Below are 20,701 nucleotides of genomic sequence, written 5' to 3'. Positions count from 1 at the left end.
TATACTCCTGGCCAAAGATACGATAATGAAAATAAGAACTCCATATTTTTAAATAGGATATGGTATTTTGTTACAGTAGTTGTCTGACTGAGACAGTGGGTGTCAGTAGTGTCCAGTACCATGTGAGGATGTTTGACTTGCTGATTGGCCCATGATCTAAAAAGGCCTACCATGTCACCCAAAAAGACCCTGTGCCTCTGAACTGTGAATGCAAGTTGAACATGCAGGCAAGTTCCTCCATCTTTGCATCTAAACCCTGACCCCAGACTGAGCCCGGTATTTTGTTCTAGAATATGGATCATGATGGTATAAGTAAGACACTGAACTGAGAGGGCATGATGAATATTGTTACAATTTGGAAGGTCCCAGAGGACCTATAACTTATGTCAATGTTATCATAGTTGACTCCTTGAGGCTGAGATTGAGATATTATACCACCTATTTGAGTGATTCATAGCCTCCATAAAATGTTTTTAAGAATGTTTTAAGCCTGACTTGTCTCTGGAATCCCATGGAGGTCACAGCTATAAGAAGGATAAGAGTAAGAAGGTTCACATACCATTAAAACCTTATCTCGTTCCATGTAAGAGGTTATTGCTCAAAACAAGAACTATTATCACTATCTTTGACAATCCTTCTATGAGTAACTGTCTTTTTTTTTTTTTCCTCACAGAGCTGCAGAGGTGACACTAAGACAGAGGGTGATTAATTAAAGACATACTTTGTTCAGTGTTTCAGTCTCCATGACAGGGGTAGAAAGATGTTCAATGTAGTTTTGGGAGTCAAATCTGGATTCCAATCCAACTTCACTAATTACCAATTTATTTATTTATTTATTTATTTATTTATTTATTTATTTATTTATTTATAAAATATTTATTTAACCTAAGCCTCCATTTCGGTAGCTACACAGTGAGGACAACAGTAAGATAAAATATTTGTAAATGATCTAGCACAATAATTATTATAAATTGATAGTCAATACTATTTTTTGTCTTTATTCTTTCTCTATTTAGATAATTTTTTGTGGAAATCAAATACCAAAAATAATGCTACAGATTTTAGGAAATCTGGAAAGGGAAAAGAAAAATTAATTATAATGATAATTCATACTCAGAAAGCCTTTGGTAGAAAGTAACCTGAAGTATTATCCACAGACTTTCAGAGTATAATATTCTGTTGTAACTTTTTTTTTTTTTTTTGCCCCTTAGTTTTCCTGGAATCTGTAGCTCTCTCCCTCTTATTTCCACAAAAAGTTAACTAACTACAGCCATTACAGGTATGGCAATTATTTCCAAGTCCACCTATTTGAAACCATGCCCTCAACCATGACTAGAGCCCAAATCACATAGGTAAGGGATTGATAAGGATGTAACTCAGTGAAAATTAAGGTATATTGTAGAACAGTCCTGCTGTAAACACATTCTTAACATTGCCTACCTAGTATGTGTCTAACATGAGATAATAAAATAATGACAAATCTTTGGCTTTTCTATGCCCTGTAAGTTTATAAAGCTCTTTTTACTTGTGGTTTTTTTTTTTTTTCTTAAAGTTTATTTATTTATTTTGAGGGAGGTAAGGAGCAGAGAGTGAGGGAGAGAGAGAATCCCAAGCAGGCTCCTTACTGCCAGTGTGGAGTCCCAGGTGGGGCTTGAACCCAAGAACTCGTGAGATCATGACCTGAGCCAAAATCAAGAGTCACACACTTTACCAACTGAGCCACCAAGCACCTCTTGTGTTTAACAAAATATTCTTGAAAAATCTCTGAAGTAATCAAGGCAGGTATTAATATTATTCTCATTTTAGATGAATAAACAAACCCAGTCTCAAAAAGTCAAAGTACCTGGCCAAGTTTAAGTACTGAAACCAGGATCCAAACTCAGGTTTAGTTGATATTCAAGCTTAGTCCTTTTCTTTTTTTGCTGAGTTGCCTTAGAGTCAGTTAAATCCCCTAAGGCTTTTTTCTCACATGAATGCTCTCAACTTGGTTTCTCCTCATTCAGAATTTTTACAGGAAAATGTTGAAACTAAGTATGAAATTTAATGTGTATCCCTTTCTAAATTTCATCTTGATAATTCTGATCAAAATTGCCCTCTAGGAATCCCTTTGGTTCTTGTGTCCAAAGTATTTTTTTTATCCTTCCCAGCTTTTTATTATCTATAGATATGAAAAGCTTATCTGCTGATATGCCTCCATCCAGTCATTAAAAGTGTCATCCAAGAGTACAGATATATGAACAAAATCCTATAGTGCATTATTTTTTTTTACTTTTTTTAATGTTTATATTTATTTTTGAGAGAGAGAGAGAGAGCATAAGTGGGGAAAGGGCAGAGAGCAAAGAAGACACAGAATTCGAAATGGGCTCTACACTCTGAGGTGTCAGCACAGAGCCTAATGCGGGACTCGAACTCACAGATCATGAGATCATGACCTGAGCCGGTCAGATGCTTAACAGACTGAGCCACCCAGGCACCCCTATAGTGCATCATTTAAGAAATGTTTTAAGTTTGACATGATCCATCAAGCAACATGGAAAAGAGATTAATAGTTAAAACATGAGGAGGGGTGCCTTGGTAGTTCAGTCAGTTAAGCGTCCGACTTTGGCTCAGATGATCTCGTGGTCCATGATTTTGAGGCCCGTGTCTGGCTCTGTGCTGTGCTGTCAGGCTCAGCTCAGAGCCTGAAGACCGCTTGGGATTCTGTGTCCCCTCTCTCTCTGCCCCCCCACCCTGTGCTCACTCGCTCACGTTCTCTCTCTCTCTCTCTCTCTCTCAAAAATAAATAATCGTTTAAAAAATTAGTTAATCATGGGTTCTAGGGTCAAGAAACCTAGATTTTATCCTGGGTCTGCCACCTATGACACGACTTTGAAGGGGTAACTTCACATGTCTAAATATTAAAGGCTTTCATCTGTGTAATGGAAATAATAATAATATATCCTCATAAAGCTTTATTGAAGAATAAATGTAAAAAAAGAAATTATGTTATAGGCAATAGCACTGTGATGGCACATATTCAGCTTTTTTTAAATGTTAAATATTATTATTTGAATTGACAATTTTTTTTACATTTTTACATTTTATGTATTTTTTACAGCCTAGTTTTTAGTTCAGGTAATCATGCTATCTTATAACATATATTTCACCCCATAACAGGGAAGATTCGGTAAACCTGGGTATTTGTCACCTGATCCTCCTCAAGAAAAAACTTTGTGCCTAATTTCAGAGCAAACAACCAGCAAATTGCAGACATCTCCAGCTTTTGTCTCAGCTACAGAGTCACCCTGCCTTGGGCCATGGCCTTCCAAACATCCTGCATGAAATTGATGGGTCAGGAAGTAAGGAGATTATTAAGATGCATGCACCTCAGTCCAATTATCTCCAATGTAACTGAAACAGACAATATTTGTTCCAGAGCTTCTGACAAGTGTTTACAGTCTGACTTCTCCCTTTGCCAAGTTCTGCTTCGTCTTCCTTTTGTATGTGTTAACCCCTTGCATCTCAATCTTTGTTTTAGCATCTGCTTCTGAAGAACTCAACCTATGACAGATGGTATTATTGAATGTGTGGCTAGAATCAAGTTACATTGTGTATGCTCTATCAGTTCTGTACCCCCATCTAACAAAACACACACACACACACACACACACACACACACACACACACACACAAAGTAAGTAATTAAGTAAGCAAGCAAGCCCAAACAAACAGTAATTTAAGAATCTCCTTTTGTTAACTGGTAGTTGCCATTTTTCCCCTAAGAACTAACATTGAAATTCCTGAACAAAGCACAATGCTTCTTACAACATTCCCTTCCTTTCCATTCCCCCACTCCAACTGAAAAGTTTAGATCTTCATCTTTGTATTGTTTGTTAACAAAGTACTACAGACTGGGTGTCTGAAGCAACAGAAACTCAATTCCTCACACTTCTGGAGGCTAAAAATCCAAAATCAAGGTTATGTCCTTGTATAATGTCCTCCTCTTGAATTTGTGCTGGATCTGATGATTTGCTTCTAATGAACAAAACATGGCAAAAGTGATGAGATGTCACTTCCAAGATTAAATTACAAAAAGACTATGGTTCCTGTCTTGGGCAGCCTGTCTTATTTGTTTGTTTTGAAGAAAGTTACTAGTTGTTTGTGAGTTTCCCTATGGAAGCTCATGGCTAGGAAATAGATGTTTTCAGACCATAGCCACCAATGACCTGAGGCCTGAAAACACTCACATGAATGAGTACGGAAGTGGACAGCCCCCAAGTCAAGCCTTGAGATGACCGCAGCAAGGGCCAACAGCTTGATTTTAGCTTCATTAAAGACCAAGAGCTAGAGGCACTCAGTTAAGTCATACTGGGATTTTGACCCACAGAAACTTTGAGAAATACATGTTTGCTGTTCCAAACCATAAGTTCGGGGGTAATCTGTTATACGGTAATAGATAACTAATATATAATCTCTCCTCTCTCACCCACGTTACTGCAATAGCTTAAAACACTTCTCTTTGCCCACAGACTCTTCCTAGTACATCCTTCATGCAGAGTCAGACATATTTTGGCATAGGTGAAGTCATATTCTAACTTAAAAAAATAAATCTTAATTGTCTTTTGATTAAAGTCCAAATTCTTAATATGGCTCTTCAGAATCTGATCTCAATCCATTTTCCAAGTCATTATCTTCTATTATGTCCTTCAAGAATCCTACTATGCTCCAGCCAGAACAAAACTACTTCTCATATTTTCTATTTCATGCTATATTCTCAATTGGTGATGCCAATATCCATCTTCTTCTCCCATCAGATTTCTTATCTTTCAAGGAAAACTTCAAATGCCACCTTCTTGACAAATGGACCCAAATTAACTCTAATGCAAATGAATTTCCTTTGTCTTCTATGTTTCCCCTACCCATCAACTGTATCTCAACAATAGCATCTATTTTAGTTCAGTTTGTATTGTAGACTAGAATGTCCCTATGTGTTTGCCTATTTGAAGACTCTCCCTGAAGAGACAAACTCTGTATTAATAATCACCCTTTTTATCTCTATATTTTCAATAGAGTATTTTGCTCAAGGAAGGTACTCACCAGTAAGCTGCTCCAATTAACTCTAAAATTATCTTAGGAAAAGATTTATCTATCCATGGTCTACTTTTTTGCCTTCTGAAATAAAATATTCTAATATTCCATAGCTCACTCAATTTATACCTATCTGGGCTCCTCGTTGTTCTACTAATTATAAAATTTAATTTTCTATCTACTCAGCTTAAGGGTTAAGCAAAATCAAATAGAAACAGGGAAATGTAGATTTAAAAGGTGGAGATAAAATCACAAGAAAGAATGAAAATTTTCCATCCAATTCTGTTTCAGCATGGTGGAGGGAGGGGGAAAAAAGGAGATTTAATGTAAAATAGACCTACATACAAATACTAGAGTTAAGTCTTTAAATTTCAGGGCCTTGGCCTCAATTTCTTCAAGTGGAAACATGAAAGCAATAATAATACCTGTCATGTAACAGGGATGTCCACTCTCACCACTGTTGTTTAAAATAGTGTTAGAAGTCCTAGATTCAGCAATCAGACAACAAAATGAAATAAAAGGCATCAAAATTGGCAAAGAAGTCAAACTTTCACTGTTTGCAGATGACATGATACTCTAGATGGAAAACCCGAACAACTTCACCAAAAGACTGCTAGAACTGATACATGAATTCAGCAAAGTCACAGGGTACAAAATCAATGTACAGAAATCAGCTGCATTTTTATACACTAGTAATGAAGCAACAGAAAGAGAAAGAAACTGGTCGCATTTACAATTGCACCAAGAACCATAAAATACCTAGGAATAAACCTAACCAAAGATGTAAAAGATCTGTATGCTGAAAACTATAGAAAGCTTATGAAGGAAATTGAAGAAAATATAAAGAAATGGAAAAACATTCCGTGCTCATGGATTGGAAGAATAAATATTGTTAAAATGTCAATACTACCCAAAGCCATTTACACATTCAATGCAATCCCAATCAAAATTGCACCAGAATTCTTCTTAAAGCTAGAACAAACAATCCTAAAATTTGTATGGAATCACAAAAGACCTCAAATAGCCAAAGTAATATTGAAGAAAAAGACCAAAGCAGGAGGCATGACAATCCCAGACATTAGCCTCTACTACAAAGCTATAATCATCAATAAGTATGGTACCGGCACAAAAACAGACGTATAGAACAATGGAATAGAATAGAGAAGCCAGAATTGGACCCACAAATGTATGGCCAACTAATCTTTGACAAAACAAGAAAGAGCATGGAAAAAAAGACAGTCTCTTTAGCAAATGATGCTGGGAGAATTGGACAACAACATGCAGAAGAATGAAACTGGACCACTTTCTTACACCATACACAAAATAAACTCAAATGATGAAGGAACTGAATGTGAGACAGGAAACCATCAAAACCCTAGAGGAGAAAGCAGGCAACAAACTCTTTGACCTCAGCCACAGCAGTTTCTTGCTTGACACATCTCCAAATGCAAGGGAATTAAAAGCAAAAATGAACTATTGGGACCTCATCAGGATAAAAATCTTTTGCACTGCAAAGGAAACAATCAACAAAACTAAAAGGCAAATGATGGAATGGGAAAAGATATTCACAACTGACATATCAGATAAAAGGTTAGTATCCAAAATCTATAAAGAACTAACCAAACTCAACACCCCAAAAACAAATAATCCAATGAAGAAATGGGAAGAAGACATGAACAGACACTTTTCCAAAGAAGATATCCAGATGGCCAACAGACACATGAAAAGATGCTCACTGTCACTCATCATCAGGGAAATACAAATCAAAGCCATACTGAGATACCACCTCACACTGGTTAGAGTGGCTAAAATGAAAAAATCAGGAAACTATAGATGCTGGTGAAGATGTGGATAAATGGGAACACTCTTGCACTGTTGGTAAGAATGCAAACTGGTGCAGCCTCTCTGGAAAACAGTGTGGAGGTTCCACAAATAATTAAAAATAGAACTACCCTATAACCCAGCAATAACACTACTAGGAATTTACCCAAGGGATACAGGAGTGCTAACGCATGGGACACATGTACCCCAATGTTTATAGCAGCACTTTCAACAATAGCCAAATTAGGGAAGAGCCTAAAAGTCCATCAACTAATGAATGGATAAAGATGTGGTTTATATATACAATGGAATATTACTTGGCAATGAGAAAGAATGAAATCATGCCATTTGCAGCAACGTGGATGGAACTCGAAGGTATTATGCTGAGTGAAATAAGTCAGAGAAAGATATCATATGTTGTCACTCATATGTGGATCTTGAGAAAATTAACAGAAGACAATGGGGGAAGGGAAGGGGGAAAAATAGTTACAGAGAGGGAGGGAGGCAAACCATAAGAGACTGTTAAATACAGAGAACAAACTGAGGATTGATGGGGGAGTGGGGGAGGGGGGAAAATGGGTGATGGGCATTGAAGAGGGAACTTGTTGGGATGAGCACTGGGTGCTGTATGTAAGCCAATTTGACAGTAAATTATATTAAAAAAAGAATACCTGTCATGTAAGTTTGTGATGGGAAATGAGAAAACCTGGTTAAGACATTCCACAATATGGGTATTCTTTCCCTTTACCTCTCTGAATGGTCCTGGAACTTTATTTCATTTCTAATTGTTTCAAATGCTGTTCAGTGACAACCAAACAAATTTTAGAAATAGGCAAGAAGTAAATGAGAAAGAAAGTAAAGTTGTGAAGAAAAATGGGGAAGAGAGGAAGTAAGGACTAGAGGGAAAAAAAGAGAAAAAGAGGAAATAATGAAGTATTCACAGATTTGTAGGGTTAGTTATTCATTTTATATTCTCCATCATGGCATGGAGACTTGAGTAATATGGAGAACCATCCCAGATACAATGATATGTAAGTAAGTTATGCTGGCAGAGTAGGCAAACCAGTAGAAAATCTTTTCATCACCTGTTGCAGTTTTGCAACTCCCACTGTCACTATTGAAAAAAAATCTGAACTTGTGGGCTTAATCTGCCAGCTAATATCCTTGATCACATAGAGACTTCAAATCAATGCAGAAAAGATCATATCACACAGCTTCTTTAACGTAATTTTCAAGAAAATATCCCAAGCTTTATACTCTATGGGGCTCCCAGAGAAACACTGCAAATTAGTTTCCCCCTACAAAGACTGATAGAGCTCAGTACCCCAAGGCTGCACAGTTCTAAAGAAAGTGAACTGGCAGTGTTTTGGAGCTGGGTTTGAGGCATATGAAGTAAGAACTGACTGTAGGTATAGCTTGAATTCTCCAAACTGTCCTATTCCATCTTCTCTAAGTTATGTCATGCTGCAATATTGAATTATTGCTTTTTCACTCCAACATCAGGTTTTTTTCACCATAAAATAGACTATTCTGTTTAAGTGGCACATTCTACTCTATCTAAAAATGGAAACTCCAAGAAATATGCTTTTTGAAGTATCATAAAATTGACATTTTTAAGAAAACTCATTTCTCCTACCACAAGCACAAAATCTTCAAGATGATCATGGGAAAAATATTCTATGCCATAAATGAAATAGCATACTTATCTTTTTTTATGGATGACAAAATTAAACAACTTATAAACCAGAGACGAATAATTTCATGGAAACCTTCAGAAAGACGTCATAACTTCCAATGCTAAATCCATTATATTAAGAGATTCCATAAATCGGTGCTATCTTATCTCTAAAAGATCAAAAGCTGTCAGGCAGTGTCCTAAGCATCTGTATTCCATGAACACCACCTAAACTCTTTTTTTTTTTTTTTCATTTAAATTCAAGTTAGTTAACATATAGTGTAATATTGGGTTCAGGAGTAGAATCTAGTGATTCATCACTTACATATAACACCCAGTGCTCATCCCAACAAGTGCCCTCCTTAATGCCCATCACGCATTTAGCCCATACCCCCACCCACTTCCCCTCCAGCAACCTTCAGTTTGTTCTCTGTATTTAAGAGTCTCTTATGGTTTGCCTCCCTCTCTGTTTTTATCATATTTTTCCTTCCCTTCCCCTATTTTCATCTGTTTTGTTTCTTAAATTCCACATATTAGTGAAATCATAGATTTGTCCTTCTCTGACTTATTTTGCTTAGCATAATACATTCTAGTTCCATCCACATTATTGCAAATGGCAAGATTTCATTCTTTTTGATCACCAGATAGTATTCCATTGTATACATACACCACATCTTCTTTATGCATTTATCAGTTGATAGACATTTGGGCTCTTTCCATACTTTGGCTATTGTTGATAATGCTGCTATAAACATTGGGGTGCATGTGCCCTTTCAAACCAGCATTTTTGTATCCTTTGGATAAATGCATAGTAATACAATTGCTGGGTTGTAGGGTAGCTCTATTTTTAATTTTTTGAAGAATCTCCATACTGTCTTCCAGAGTGGCTGTACCAGTTTGTATTCTCACCAACATTGTAACAGGGTTCCCCTTGCTCCACATCTTTACCAACATCTATTGTTTCCTAAGTTGTTAATTATAGCCATTCTGACAGGTGTAAAGTGGTGTGTCATTGTGGTTTTGGTTTGTATTTCCCTGATGATAAGTGCTGTTGAGCATCTTTTTTTGTTGTTATATTTTTAGAGAGAGAGAGACAGCAAACAGAGGAGGAGCGGGGGGGTGGGGGGGGGTGCTCCGCACTGGCAGCACAGAGCCCAATGTGGGGCTTTTCATATGTCTGTTAACTACAAGGGTGTCTTGACTGGAAAAGTGTCTATTCATGTCTTCTGCCCATTTCCTCACTGGATTGTTTTTTGGGTGTTGAGTTTAATAAGTTCTTTATAGATTTTGGATACTAACCCTTTATCCAACATGTCATTTGCAAATATCTTCTCACATTCCACCAGATGCCTTTTAGTTCTGTTGATCATTTCCTTCACTGTGAAGAAGTTTTTTTATCTTGACGAGGTCCCAATAGTTCGTTTTTCCTTTTGTTTCCCTTGCCTCTGGAGAAATGTCCAGTAAGAAGTTGCTGCAGTCAACATCAAAGAAGTTGCTGCCTGTGTTCTCCTCTAGGATTCTGATGAATTCCTGTCTTACATTTAGGTCTTTCATCCATTTTGAGTTTATTTTTGTGTATGGTGTAAGAAAGTGGTCCAGTTTCATTCTTCTGCATGTCACTGTCCACTTTTCTCAACACCATTTGATTAAGAGACCTAAAGGCTTAAAAGCAAGAAGAGCAAGGATGAGGTAGACTAGTCAAAAGGAAAGCCAGTGAGTTCTGATGTCTGAAAAGAAGCTCATCCAAAGCATAACTGAAGAACTGTCCTAAAACAGACAGTAGAATAACACTGACATAGAGAGACAAACAGCTTTTCCAGAATAAGCAATAATTCCTTTTGATTTTCTGTACTCTAGCCATATTCCTAAGGAATTTGGTCAAGTTTTCTGAATTTAGGTTCCCAGTAATTTCTACTCCTAATCCATATCCTTGCCTTCTAGGATAAAAATGCAAATTTTACAATAAGACTGGTATCCAGAGCTATGTACAATAGGGCATGCTCCAGTTTTTTTCTGCTCCTGATTTACCCACAGAAAGAGATATGTGAAGCAGTTTCAGACTTGACCTGCACCCTAGAGCCAAGCCCAGCTTAACTCAGCCAAGATCAGCAAAACTACAAATGACTCACAGGTCCATGAGTGAGAAAAATAAATATTTGTTCATATAAGCTACTGAGATTTTGGAGGTTGTTTGCCATATGGTTTTACTTCAGCAATATCTACTATACTGCTATAATAATCTTTATGAAAAACAGTGATTTCCATGCTTAGATTTGTGAAATTTAATCTAAACAGAGAAAATTCCAGAAATAGCTCAATAATAATGTAAGGAGATTACATGCTATTGGAGAATGGTTTTTATATCCTCTAAGCTAGCTCTCCCAAAGACAATTGAATAAGGCTCTAAGCAGAGACAATAGGGGAAAAACCACTTAATAGGAATACAATGAAAGTGAGCTATAAGGTGAGTGGTTAATACCCTTTAAAACCATAGTATTTGAGGGGCACCTGGGTGGCTCACTTGGTTAAGCATCTGATGGCTTATGATCTCATGGCTTGTGGGTTTGAGCCCTGTATCAGGCTCTGCACTGACAGTGTAGAGCCTGCTTGAGATTCTCTCTCTCCCTCTCTCTCTCTCTCTCTCTCTGCCTTTCCCCAACTCATGTTTTTTCTCTCTCTCTTTTAAAATAAATAAACTTAAATAAATAAATAAATAAATAAATAAATAAATAAATAAATAAAATAAAACCATGGTATTCAAGCATTGCTACTCTTCTTTGACCAGGTTGACTATTATTGAAGAAACACATTTGTGAATTATTTTATTTGCAAAAAAATAAGATAAAATAAAATAACCCACAGAACAAACAAAAACCTTTGTTTTCTTTAATGGTTGAATTATTACTACCTCCAATTGACTGAAAACATTTTTCCTTCTTTTATTTTCATTAGATACTTCAAGATGAAAATTGTGTCTCTGAGGATCTGAGGGAAAACCATCATAGTTGTTTTTGGCCTGAACTTGCTTCAGAATCACCTGGGAAGCTTTTTTAAAAATACAGATGACTGAGACTCTTCCCCAGAAATTTTCATTTAATTGTTCAGGGGCAAAGGTACATTGTGATGCATCTTCTCAGGTGATTCCAATATGTAGCTAGTGTTTAAAAACTACCATCCTTTAAGGAGGTAAGAGATTGCACCCCCCCCAAGAAAAGTTAATAAAAAATCCTTACAATAAAAGGTAACATTTTAAAGAATGCTTCAAGATAACAACAACACAAGTCTCAGGAAAGCATTTGGCCAGTAAAATGAAAAGTTGAGTATGCCACCTTTTCAATTAACACCTTCTTTGAAGTAAACTACCACCTGAGTGATTAACACATCTCACCCATTCTAACTAGGAGAGAGCTGATCCTAACAGCTGGAAGGGCAATAACTTTCATATTTCCCATTCTTAATCATTAACTCAAGACATGAAATGGATTTTCTTTATTTTAAATGTCTTTATAATTGAGTCCCTAATTATCAATGAACTGCATGAAACCATGGGATTTCAGGTGTTGCTTTGCATAGGTAGTATATTTTCTGGCTTTTGGAATATGAACAGGGCATTGTCCTTTGGTGTTCAAAATATTTATCACCTATTATAAGCTCAGAGCCACAATGATATTTTTGATTCACCGTTTTAAAAGGTTCCAATGAGCTGAGTTACAACACATGATCAGAGTATAGGGAGTTCTTGCTAAATGAGATCTGCTAATCTAAGCAATTGTCATCAATTTTCCAAGATATTGAAAGAAGGGAATGCATATAATGCTACACATTTACTGATCATAATTTAGGAGACTTAGAGCCAGAAGGTGTGATTTGCAGGCTGAAAATTAAGTGCTAAGCTTACTTCAGAAACCAGTTTTGTTCATATACTTCTCCCCTAGCTCATCTCCCAAATTCAATTACCAAATTCTAAAGATTCTCCCCCTGCTCCTCACCACCCTCTCAGAACTGTCATCCATATACAGCTTTGCATCTCCACCACAGTCTTTCTGCCACTGGTATTCTGTTCCCCATCATCCCTACTACCATTCCAATGCATCTTCCATACCACCTCTGGCATGAGCTTTGTAAAACCTAAATACGATATAGTACTACCATACATAAAACTGTTTTGGTTTCTTATATCAAATAGTATCAATTCCAAAATTCATAGCTTTGCATATATGTTCAATTACAAAATGGGCCCAAACCTATCTCTAACATAAACTCTTTCTGTGCTATGCACCCTATAGTTACCATATCACACCAGCTTAATGGTTATTCAACAAGTGCAGTTACACAGAGTCCTGTCCTCAGAAGGGCCCTTCACTTGGTTTTAATGTACTGTTGTTGCCTTCCTGAAATACTTCATAATTTTATCTGTGAACTTATGTTTTAGAAGTCCAATGGAACAATGGAGCATGTACATGAACACAGGAGACAAACATTGTGTGTTTCTACAGTTCTTTGCTACTGTATCCACACATAGCATTTGTGATGCCCCAATGTGCACAGGATTCCAGTGAACCCACAACGTGTTGGAGTTCAACAGCTCTCAAAGCAATTACAAGGTATGTGTGTTACATCTCAAATTAACTAAACAGATTCACTGATAGTTTTGAGAGTGCATGCTTTGTGTTTGAAAAAGAACTTACTTTAGATGCAAAAAGAAGACAATGACATTCTGAAAAACACAAATGACCAAGAAATCCTATCATATCCTTATTTTTGTTACTTCCCTAAATTAACCTGATACTTATTGAACATGATGATATAGAAGGAAGGAAGAGATAGGAAGATCTATAATTGCCTTTCAGTCTTTTTCATTCAGCAGTAAGCTGAATTTTGAGAGTAGAGGTACAATGTGCACATATCAAGATGTGAAAAAGAAACAGTTGAGTTAGTTTTTTGTGGCATTTCCATTGTTATGGTGAGAACAAAATATATATATGCATGTTCATGCTCTTTGTTCTTGAAAAAAAATGTGTAATTTCGGTGATTTCACATGAGTGAAATGCTCTTATATTTGCATGTAAAGCTGGCATTGCACAATATAAAGATGAATGGAAAAATTCATGATAATATTAAAATTTTAATTTCTCTTCACTTAGGATAACACTAAATTAAAAAATACCACAAGTCAAGAGAGAGACTCTAAGAAACTTAAAAATAGTTTTTCCTGCTTTTTTTTAACAAAGGGCCCTATATTTTCATTTTGCCACTGAGCCGAAAATTATGTAGCCAGCCCTGCATCACTTAACTTCTTGCTCTTTCTTCAAAATCCATTCTTCTGCCTGCATTGCTCTTCTAAACCTAAGTATCCCTATACATTCTTCAAAGTCCAATGCAAATGTCACCTTCTCTGTACAAATTTTCCCAAGACCCTAGGACAAATTTGGGTACTTCTTTCCCACTATAAACTGTGAGGCCTTTGAAGGCAGGGACTGGGAACAATTATGATATCTACCACACAAGTAGGCATTCAACTAAAAAAATATGTATATTGAATAAAATGGTGGTCAAGCTAAGTAGAAAAGGGCTTTATATCCTAACATTTGCCCTAGAATTCTACACTTATCTAGAAATGGCACTGCTTTTGTCACTTGGGTTCACACCGGTTATCTAATGAAAGTACTTGTAATTTAAAACAGTTTTCTGCTTATTGAGTCAAGACCCCTTTATCTTTTCCTTTAGAGATGAGAGTATGACTTGTACAGCCAAAGGTGATCTTATTTCCAGCCATTAAACAATGTTAATTTCATGGGCTACAGAGAGAAGCAGCTTATGCAAATGAGTATGATTTTGCCAGCACACAGTTTATTAATATGAATAGGTTAGCAATTCATGATCCATAGCCTTTCCCAACAGGTATGATTCAGGAGGTCAAGGTTATTTTTTTCCTGAAAAGAGATTCATATTAATATGCAGATAACTTCTCAGAGGAAGACTCAGGACCACTCATATTCTAAATAGTTACTTCTACTGTATGAAAAGTCAGTGAACTGCAAGGAAAATATGAAAAGAAAATCTGAATGTCCCAGTGTAATCCCACAGAATTCCGAGTGGGCACAAGGATACTACCTGCTAAACTTGATCTGACACTCTAACCTATTCAGGGATGTGCCAGGCATATCTACTCTAATATATAACCCTTCTGAGAAAGGAAAGGCAATTTTTCACAATGAAAGATGCTGATGGTATTTCTTGTGCTCATGAGAAACCTTAATAGTTTCCATGCATCAATGGTACACATAGGTTATGGATCTTTCATGTTAATATCTGGGCAGTGTATAATATGAAATAAATTCATGAAGAATAAAATGAAAGATCACTTAGCGAAAACAGATATTTATCATGTCTGAGATACACTCATCCTTCTTTGTTCAAAGCCATTTTTCCTAGAGAGAATACTGTTAACTTGGTGTCCCTGAAATGTCAGTTTTGTGTTGTTTCAGTAATACTGGGGTGGGGCAGATTGCATATGCTCTAATCTGGTGTCTCTTGAAATTAGACTGTAAAGTTTTCGAGACTTGTTAAGGTGCATTTGAAACTACAAAGTGGATTTTTTAATTGAGAAATGCTTGACAATGTATATGTAGATCTACTTTTTGATCCCAGCCTCATAGCATGATATTCTGATAAGTCAAGATGATCAACCTAGACTCTAAATATAAAAGTGGGAATTCTCAAAAATGGAAGGAAAAAGTTTAGATTATTTAGTCCATATTCTCAGCCATACTAGAACTCTCTCTCTAGCCAGCATAAAGAGTATGAGATTAAGTAAGAAAATGTGAACAAAGCATACTCAAGGAATATGCATATAATCAATAGAGTTCTGCCAATTCTCCTTTCAAGACTTTTTTCATATGTTTATCTTCTTTCCATATCAACTTCCAAAAACATAATAAAGGTCAACATTGAGTCACATCTGGCTTCCTTAAAAATTCCCTTAACAACCATGCCTCCAGATAGCTTTCTTCCAGCTTTGCACATTATAACCAAAGTATCATTTTAATGCAATTATGATCAACTGCCTGCAAAGCTTAAATCTCTGCAGTGATTTTCCATTGCTCTTAAGGTTCCAAACCCTAAATGTAGCTTAGGAGGCCCTCCTGACTTCTAGTACTGCTTTCATCTCAAGCCTCAGCTTCCACTACTTTTTCTAAATCTCACCTTTGTTCTCTAAAATTTAGTCAGTCTGAACTCAGACCCCAAGTCATCTTTCTCCCCATTGTGGTCTGGCTAACTCCTACTCCTAAGTAGTCCTTAAAAATGATGACAGGGAATTTCCTGCCCTCTAGATTAGATCCTTAGGATACAGATACACCACCACCTTGTATTTCCCCTTTCATAATACTTATCACATTAGGATTATTTGTTCAATGTCTATATTTTCTAGTGTCTTTAAGATTTGTGAGGGTAGGTATATAACTGGTTTATATAGCTCTTCATAACTAGTGTCTAGCAGTATTTGACAAATAATAGGTGTTTAACATTTGCTGAGTTAATTGAAAAACAAAGTTACAAACGCTACTTGGTGGGGGTGCCTGGGTGGCTCAGTCAGTTAAGCATCTGACTCTTGATTTTGGCTCAGGTCATGATCTTACAGTTTCTGAGTTTGAGCCCGCATGGGGCTCTGCACTGACAGCTCAGAGCCTGCTTCAGATTCTCCCTCCCCTTCTCTCTCTACCCTTCCCCTACTTGCACTCTCTGTCTCAAAGTAAATAAGCAAACATTAAACACACACACACACACACACACACACACACACACATGCAAATGCTAGTTGGGATCATACTAAGGAGCTGTGAATACCAAGATAGAGATTTTGGACTTGATTCTATAGAGAATGAGAAAGCACGTGAATGTGTTTGAGCAAGGAAATTACAGAATGAAAACTATTGTTTAGAAATAATAATCTAACAGCTTTCTGGAGAATGGTCACAGATGAAAGGCTACAATAATCCAGTTATGAGTAGGTAACTCATAACCTAAACATATTGTGTAAGGGATGGATAGTAAGAACAGAGAAAAAATGGAATGATGTTTTCACATGGATTTACCTATGTGACTTGGATGTGGTCACTTTATCTCCTTATGCCACTTTTTAAAACTTTTGTGTTGTAACACAAACATGGGAATCATGTCTTTGGCCACCAGAGCCCAGTTATCAGTGTGTCAGAGGTGACCAAAGCTATGGCTTTTAATGCAATGAGCATAGAAATATACATGGCAGAGACTTGAAAACTAAACATTTCATCATTATCTTTGATTGACTCCTCCCTCTTATTTTCCTCTGTTATATCTACATAGAGACACACATTTCTACATATGTATGTATATTTACATCTATATCTATATGTTATCCTTAGAATTTTATTCTTTCTTATATATTCCTAGTCAGTCATCAGTTCAGCCAACACACATAGCTCCCATTGGTTTTTAAAAAACCAATGATTCTCAAATATTTTCCTATCAGACCTAAATATTCTATCAGACCTAAATATTCAACTGCTTATTAAACATCTCTGTTCAGATGTTACATGATCACCCCTAACCCAGTATGTCCTGAACTGTATTTTTTACCTTTTTTGGATATGAAAAGAATACACAGGGTGAAATATGAATGCTAATAGTTTGTATAAATTTATAAAAATATCTTATAATATTTAGCACTAAGTATTATTTTGGCTATGTACTGATAAGAAAGTAAGAAGGCAGAAGGACAGGACAAGCACTTTGTCCTAAGGGACAGAAGTTAGTAAAAAGTAGAAACATAGTATTTACTTTAAAATATCAACAACATTCCTTCTGAACTAATTTTAGAAAGGTCTATAGTTAAAAAGGCTAAAAGCATTCTATAAAATGAATCCATTTTCAATGTAATTTCAAAAGCCTATACTATTCTTAAATAGTGTCCAAATGGAAACTTCGATTTTCTTTATTTATTAATGAATTCAAAATATTCAAAGTGGCTGCTCTTGCTATTGAAAGATGCTAGATGGCCAGATGCTGATCCATAGTGAAAGAAAGGAAGAAAGGAAGGAAAGAAGGAAGGAAGGAAGGAAGGAAGGCTGTTAGCTTTTCAAAAAAAGGGTATGAAACTCTGTGAGAGTATAATTGCCTTTCAAACATTCCGTCTTCTCAAATATTTGTATTTCTCTGAGTTGTTCAATCAAATAATGCACCTGTGTGTATGCAGATACATTTATCCATTTTGTTTCCCCATTTTTAAAAGTCTAATCTTACATATAGCATCTGTGTATTTTTCATGCTGTGTAATTCTCACGGAACTCATGCAAAGCAATTAATTAATATAACCAGTACAATTTGGCTTCTACATGGGATAATTCAGACACTCAATACATGCTTGTCAAATGAATGAAGCACTCCATTTTAACTGCTATCCCTAAGTGATCAGCTGGCTCCTTACAGAACAATCCATTGATCTCTTTTTATTACTTAATATTTATCTTCATTCTTATCTGCCATTTTCCTAGCTACCTGGCTACAGATGGATCTGGACAGAGATCTCATACTTTTTCCACATCTCTGGGTTTGTTTATGCTATTTCTACTGCCTAGAATGTCCACTAAACCACATCCCTGCCACTCTGTCTGGTGGAAAACTAATCTATCATCAAAGTATTACTCCAACATCATCACTTAACTTAAACCCTCCCTGTTCACTCTACTCGATACTTTCTCCCTCCTCCAAACACCTATTTCATTTACATCTTTTATATGGTATTTTTCTTTCTAACTTGCATTCTAATTTTTACAGCTTATCATTCCTTCTAGATTACAAACTGCTTAAAGACTGGATCCATATCTGAGTCACTTTTGTCTCACATACCTTGCCCAGTTCTTTAACACATAAATACATATTTTTTTAAAAAAGAATTCTTTTTATTCCTTAAGAGAATCTCTTGGATTCATGAAGTCAGAGAATAAAAAAAAGGTGAAGGGGGGCACCTGGGTGGCTCAGTCGGTTAGGTGTCCAATTTTTGACCTCAGCTTAGGTTTTGATCTCAGGGTTATGAGTTCAAGCCCCATGCTGGGCTCCACACTGGGTGTGGAGCCTACTTAAACTATAGTTTAGAGAAGTTTGTGTTTACAGAGGCAAACCACAAACCTTTCTAAACTATAGTTCACTGGGACTATTTATATGAAAGCATAAAATTCCTATACACCTGAGGATGTTAGTATGATGCAAGTCAGAAGAATAACTGATGTGCATAAAATACACCCTGAAGATTAAATACTTTAATGTGTTATTATTTATTAATAATACCTTAATAATTCTAAATTATAAAAGTTTAATAAATTTGCAGGGAGAGTTAACTTTAAATAAATTATTAAATATATTATCCATTGCTGTTATAATAATTCAATAAATTTTCAGAGAAATTTAACACTTACAAAGCATTTTTACATCTATTATAACACTTAGTCTTTACCTTAAAACCAGAAGATAGATGTTAAATATACCAGGTTTTACAGATGAAAGACCTGAAACTCAGTGAGTCAACTAAGATGTTCCAAGGTCACACAGTTAAAGAGTGGGAAAGTCAAGGTCCAGTTTTTAGTGTCCTAATTCCAGTGAGTCAAACAGACTTAAGCTGCAAACAACAATAAATGAATAATACATGAAAATTAATAGTGTTTTTTTTAATGGAGAGAGATGGTGAGCAGAAAGTAGAACCTTTTGAAGTAAAGTGACCAGGGAAGACAGAAAAGGTTATTTTTAACCTAAGGACTGAAGAATGAGAAAGAGCCAGGCATTAAAAGAAACAAACAAAGCCACAGGAAGGGCATTCAGGTATAGAAACAGGCTTTTGCAAAGACCTTAAGAAATTTCAGACTTCTTACCATGATAAAATATCCTTCATGAAGTGGCTTCCAAGTACTGATTATGTGCCAGCTGTTCTTTATCCCTTCCACCCTTCACACTCAAAAGAATAAACCCTGAACATTTCCTGAACTGCATATTCCTTTGTATTTTTGCGTATGTTATTTTCTCTACCTGAAATACCCCTTCCTGGCATTTCTACCCAGAAGAAAAATATATTTATTCTGAAAACCTTTTCTCAGATAGCATTAGTTCTCCCATAGTTTCTCTCTTTCCCCTCACTTCAGTCTAGTTAAATGAGCCTCTCCCTTATGTTTTGAAATTTGCTATCATTTTTTGTTAACAGTTTTAATGAGGAATGAATTACATGATATGACATCACCTGTTTGAAGTATATAATTCAGTGACTTAGTATATTTACAAAGTTATGCAAACATGACAATCTAATTTTAGAACATTTCCATCACCCAAGAAAGAAACTGCATGCCCATTTACAGTCCTCCCCATTTCCATCTTCAACCCTGGGCAACCACTAATCTACTATCTCCATAAGATTCATCTTTTCTGGATATTTTGTATAAATGGAACCAGATAATATGTCTTCTTTTAGGACTGGCTTCTTAACCCTTAGAATAATATTTTTTCTTGAGATTCATCCAAGTTGTAGCACTTTTTAATACTTCATTCTTTGAATAATGAGTAGTTTTGCATTGCATGAATACACCAGATTTTGTTTATCCATCCACCAGCTGATGGACATTTAGCCCAATCCAGCTTTTTATCTACTGTGAATAATGCTGCTATGAACATTAACATGCAGTTCTTTGCAAGGGCATATGGTTTCACTTCCCCTTGGTAGATATTGGTATTGCTGAGTCATGTGGTATCCCACCTTTTTCTTCTATGCCTTCCACATAGTCCATTGCTATGATTGATTTGTTTTTCATGTTTTCATATATCTATCTCCCCCTATTGGGCTATGAGCATCATTACAACAGGCAACATGGCTCAACAATGTCATTAGCCTCAACAATAGCAGTTACATATACACAGTAGGGACTCATAAATTTGCTAAACTCTGATTCCCAGATCCCCTTCTTCAAGATGGAGGCATTCATGCCCACTGCTGCAGGGAGTGCTTCTTGCTGAGGCTCACAAATGAGCCCCTCCCCCAGGAATTACCCTTTGCTAAGAAGCTGGTTTGCACAATGGTATTTTCTCTCCCTAGAGGCAGTTTGGATCCAATGACTGATT

The sequence above is a fragment of the Panthera leo genome, chromosome C1 (assembly GCF_018350215.1).
Source record: "Panthera leo isolate Ple1 chromosome C1, P.leo_Ple1_pat1.1, whole genome shotgun sequence".
NCBI classification, from domain to species: domain Eukaryota; kingdom Metazoa; phylum Chordata; class Mammalia; order Carnivora; family Felidae; genus Panthera; species Panthera leo.
Note: the sequence above shows the minus strand (reverse complement) of the source record.